We start from the raw sequence: 5,414 nt of genomic DNA on the forward strand, positions 1-5,414 counted from the left end.
CTAGATTATCTAGAAAGTTTACCATAGACAAGAAAAAAATGACTTCAAGAGAGCTACTTTACTGAGAAATGGGAGTGGGGGCCGACCCCGTGGCTCACTCAGGAGAGTGTGGCTCTGGGAGCGCAGCGGTACTCCCGTCGCAGGTTCGGATCCTATATAGGGATGACCGGTGCGCTCACTGGCTGAGTGCAGTGCGGGCGACACCAATCCAAGGGTTATGATCCCCTTACCAGTCACAAAAAAAAAAAAAGAAATGGGAGTGGGCAAGTAAGACGCCTAAAGAGGAAGTATGTTCATTAATTTTGTATTTGCCTTTTTTAGGTGTTTAAGTCCTCTTAAAGAAAGAGAAGCTAAAATAATCTAGAGTGCCATAATTTGAATATTGAGGCTGTATGAATAGAATGAAAGAATAAATGTAATAAAATGTAGTTTCTGCTTTGAAATCTGTTCCATTATTGAATACCCTCATCTTTGTTTTTGGTTGGCTAGTGAACATAATCTAAAGAGTACTTCTTCTTAATTATTCTAGGAAGTGCAGTGGAGAAATCCTTAGCTGTCAGCCATGGTGGAGAACTCTATGAAGAGTGGCTGGAACTTAGAAACGGTTGTCTCTGCTGTTCAGTGAAGTGAGGAATGTGTTTACTGTGTTTGTTGGTTTACTAGAAATGTTTATTGATTATATTTCCACCTTTGATTTTCTTGTGTAATTTGAGTGAATTTACACAGTTTGCTTCATTGTATTTTCAAGTAGAAAATAAATTTAGTAGGATGCATTTTTTAAAAAGTCATTCTTCCTATCTTATTTATTTATTTATTTATTTATTTCTACTCTAATGTTTTGGTCATTTTATTGAGTTTTTTATTGTTTCGATGTCTGGATTTATTTAATTAATGTCTGTAGTTTATGAAAATTATTTCATATGTAAAGAATGATTATTCTGAATTTAATAAGTCACTGGTCTTATTTTCAAGTGTTCAACCTCTCTAAAACAAAAGTAAATGACTATCAAAAAAGAGGAAAACCTTACATTATGTTCCAGCAGTTAAGTTTTCAAGGGCAGTGTCTGTTTTGTTCACCAATCTACCATAGATTCTAGAAGAGTACCTGACAAATAGTAGCAACTTAAATACTTGTTGAATGAATTATGAAGAGTAATGCTTATATTGTTAATTTTGTGTATTCTAATGAATTTCAGTGAATAGGTGTTTCGCTTTGAGTCAAATGTGTTAGCAAGGATAAAATCATAACAGACTTTATTAAACAACTAAAATGTAATTCGTTGTATTTTTCTTCACTTTTGATATTATGAAAAAAAAGGGAAATTAAAACCTTGTACCCTAATTCAGAATATAATTAAATGATATTTAATGGCAGTGTCCCTTTATTACATTAAACTACTGTAGTTAAATTTTATCCTTATTTTGGATGTTGATTTTTTTTTCTTTCATAAAGCTGTAAAAATAACAGATACTGACTATAGTCAGATAAATTGAAGTTACCTCTTCTTTTAAGTTTAATAAAATTAAAGTATTAACTTATCACATATATGACTTCTTTTTACCTATTAGTTTATATGCATCTATTTTTTTCTTCTCATTGGTAAATACTGGACAGACATTTCATTAGAAGAATAGGAGTTGAATTTTCACATCCCTAAAGATATTTTTGTCTCAGGTTGTTGAATACATTTTAAAATTTTATAATGATTACTTAAAAAATTCTGGTAATCACTGTATGTTATGTTTTGTTGTTCTCCAGGGACAATGGCCTCCGAGCTATTGAGAATTTGATGCAGAAGAAGGGGAAATTTGATTACATACTGTTAGAGACCACTGGGTTAGCAGATCCTGGTAAGAAATGACATTGTCAGTAACCAGAATATAGTTCTTTGACATTTTAAATAGGTGTATTAGAGAAATAGCTAACACGAGTATTAAAGCTTTACTTCAGATTAAAAATTTTGGGGGGTTTAAAAGAAGAAAAATACTGGATTGTTATTTTCTTTGTTAGGTGAATTATCACAGTGCTTTTCGGTACTTTTATGCTGTTAATAGAATAGACGTTTATTGATTGATTTAAGGTTATTGGTAGAAACAAAAGCTGTTAAAAAATATGGAAATTTAGAAAAAGTAGAGAGATTGTACTTTTAAGTATATGAGTATATTTGATTGGCTATACTATGTATAGATTTTATTTCTCTTTACTTTCTGACCCAGCTTTCTTAGAGAGTCATTAAGAGATATATAAAGCCTGAGTTAATTGTTAGCATTTTGTTTTCTACTATAAAAATTGAAATAATTTTATTTGTAAATGCTGTAATAAGTTATCAAAGAAAATACACGGTTAATTCAAGCTTACTTGATCTTTTTTCTAGTGAAATTAATGATTATCCATAAAATTTTTTTATCTCTGAATAGAATTACATGTAAACTTTCATATGGAAAGCCACAAAAAGTCGACCTATTTTTAACAATGAGTTTCTGTTACCTTCTTAACAAACTCTAATTCTAATAATATCTACTTATTTTCCCCAAATGATTTTTAGGTAAAATCTTTATTCTCTGTTTGCATAACATTTAGTGCTTGTTCCTTGAGTCTTTCCCATATGGTTATTTCTTTTTTGATCTAGGTTTATGGTATTGGGCTGATTTGTAAAACTATATTAAAGTTCCTAACAGTAATTTATTAAAAGGGTTATAGTCCAAAAGAAATAGTGAGGTACATTTACAGAGGCTTTAAATGTAATCAGTGGCTATTCATTATACTTAAAAGTGTTACATAATAACACCATGTTTTCAAGGTAGTATTGAGTTGGGGCTATTTTGGTCCTTGTAGTAGGCATGAGTTTTTCATACATTTCCATACTTTTCTCATATGTCTGACTGATGATAGGACTTGGACTCATATGTTGGTGTTAAATATTTAATTAATTTAAATCTGTTAAGATAGGAAAATATACTGTATGCCTCTTTTTGAAATAGCAAATATTAATTTTTTTTTCATCATAACCAATTCTGCCACTTTTTAGAGAAAAAATTCTTGTTACTTTTCTTTGAGAGTACTTGAGTTTAATAAAACATGATTTGGCTTATCAGGCGAAGAAAGAAAGGTTAAAGATATCAGAGAAATCTTTGTACCAATTATAAGTATAAAAAAACCAGTTAATGTTTCTTCTTTCTAACTTTCTTTAGAATCATAATTTTATTTTTTGGGTAAAGGTGGAACATTCATAAACAAAATTTAAACAATACCTAAAAAAATATAGAGAAGAAAGTTTTATACTTGTTTGCTACTGATTTTTGGCTTTTTAAATTTTATCTTTGATTATTTTTGTTAGATTTTGTAGAAGAGATTCTGTAATCTAGCTCAGGGTTAGAATAATTAATTGTTGTACGGGGGCTGTCCTGTGCATTGTCGGACATTTAATAGCATCCTTGGCTTCCACCCACTAGATGCCAGTAGCATTCCTATAGTTGAGACAATCAAAAATATCTTAGACATTGCCAAGTATTTTCTGGGGAGAAAAATCACCTTGCATTGAAAGCCATTGATTAACTTCATTTGCTTATCTTTACTCTTTCTGATAAATACCTACATATAAATTTTAAATAGTTCTGTTTGTGTAGCCTGGCAAGTATTACATTAAAGATAAACATCAGGTTTAGAATACACTCTTACAGTTCAACTTAATAACAGGCAAATGTTAGTGGTAGGACTTACAACCTATTTATCGAATAGAAATCAATGAATTTTGAAAAATTATAAAATGACTTATGTATGATGTTAGATATTTTATAGAGTGAAGAAGTTAATACTTTTTTAATGACTTATTGTTTGGAGTAGTGATACTTAGTAGATTTACTTTTTTCTCCCTCATTTATGAAAGTCATGTTTTTAGCCAAGAAATGAAGAAAATTATTATTGGCAATTCAGTTGTTTCCCGTTTAGGAGACTCTCCACTTCTTAGCTAAGTAATTGTTATGGTAAAGTAATTTCCTTGAAAAGGACAACATTGATTCAGCCCTGGTTACTCAAAACTCCTATTTCAGTCAAATTGGAAAACTATTAAGTTTTGGGGAAAAAAATCAATAGGTATCAGGAAACCATTAGATCTTGTGGCCCTTGCTATATCTTGCATGAGTAATCACTGTAAAGAGCTGACAGGTATTTCATTGTTGACACAGAGTGATGCTTGGAGGACCACATCTCGTCAGGGTAGGTGGACAGCTTTAGACATTGGAATGAGTTCAGTTATCCTTGTTTTTCCCCTATCCTCATTCTTTTAGACAGGCCTGTCACTAACTGGGCCTGTGATGCTTTGGAAAATCCAATACTTTCCTTGTTGTCAATTTTCTTTTTCTTGTGTTGTGGCATACTAATCAGGGTGTGTGGTTTGGTACTAAACCAGTTTGTGTCAAAAACAAGTTTTAATTTCTTATTTAGAAATAATTTTTCGTCAGACTCAAATTTTATACCAGTACTAAATAAATACTGCGAGGATTAGTTAGTAATCTCATAGAGTGTGTAATTTTAATTCTAGTTTCTTTTTGTCTACAAAAATAACAAAGTATTTTTTGGACAGGTGATTTTGGAATTGTCTGTTTTATTTTGCTTTTCCTTTAAAGGTATAATTCATTATTTGTGAACTCATCATATTTAGGAGATGAGAAAATAAAAATAAGTCTTTTGTGCACACAGCCATACTTCCCAAATTGTTTTATAGTATCTGTTGGTAAATAATTATGGCATTGGTGGAAGCTTGATTGTTTGGTTTATATGTGGTACAAACCAAAAAGTTCGTCTTTTTTTTTTTTATTTTTTAAGGAAATAGAAGGATAGAAATGGATATAAGTAGTTAAAGGTTCTATTGCTATTGTTCTCATAAGAAGATTAGAAAACTGGATTTAATTCATACAGGTGTTTATCTGCTAATTCCATCGGAACAAATTAAAACGTGGATAGAATCATGTTTCTCAGTTTGAAGAAATATTTTTATTTGATGAATATTGTCTTAATATATATTTTCAGGTGCTGTGGCTTCTATGTTTTGGGTTGATGCTGAATTAGGGAGTGATATTTATCTTGATGGTAAGTTAAATAATTTTTAAAATTTAAAAATTTTTGGCCACAAAACTAGTCTTAATACATTTAAAAATACTAAGATCATAAAAAATATGTTCTCTGACCACAATAATGGAAGGAAATTTAGAAAATTCACAAATATGTGGCAATTAAACAACACTATCCTTAGTAAACAATGGGTAAAAAGAAAAATCACAGGGAAATTAGAGAGTACTTTGAGATAAAAATCAAAGCACAACATATCAAAATTTATAGGATGCTGGGCTCATGCAGTGCTTAGAGGAAAATTTATACTTGTAAGTACCTATATAAAAATAAGAAAAATCTCAAA

General features: G+C 30.4%; 1 pseudogene; it reads left to right on the top strand.

Annotated features, from left to right (window-relative positions):
- Nucleotides 1–505: 505 nt before the first annotated feature.
- LOC103583602 lies at nucleotides 506–5,089 on the top strand (annotated as a pseudogene).
- The last annotated feature ends 325 nt before the right edge of the window (nucleotides 5,090–5,414 follow it).

The sequence above is a fragment of the Galeopterus variegatus genome, unplaced genomic scaffold (assembly GCF_000696425.1).
Source record: "Galeopterus variegatus unplaced genomic scaffold, G_variegatus-3.0.2 Scaffold24733, whole genome shotgun sequence".
Classification (NCBI taxonomy): Eukaryota; Metazoa; Chordata; class Mammalia; order Dermoptera; family Cynocephalidae; genus Galeopterus; species Galeopterus variegatus.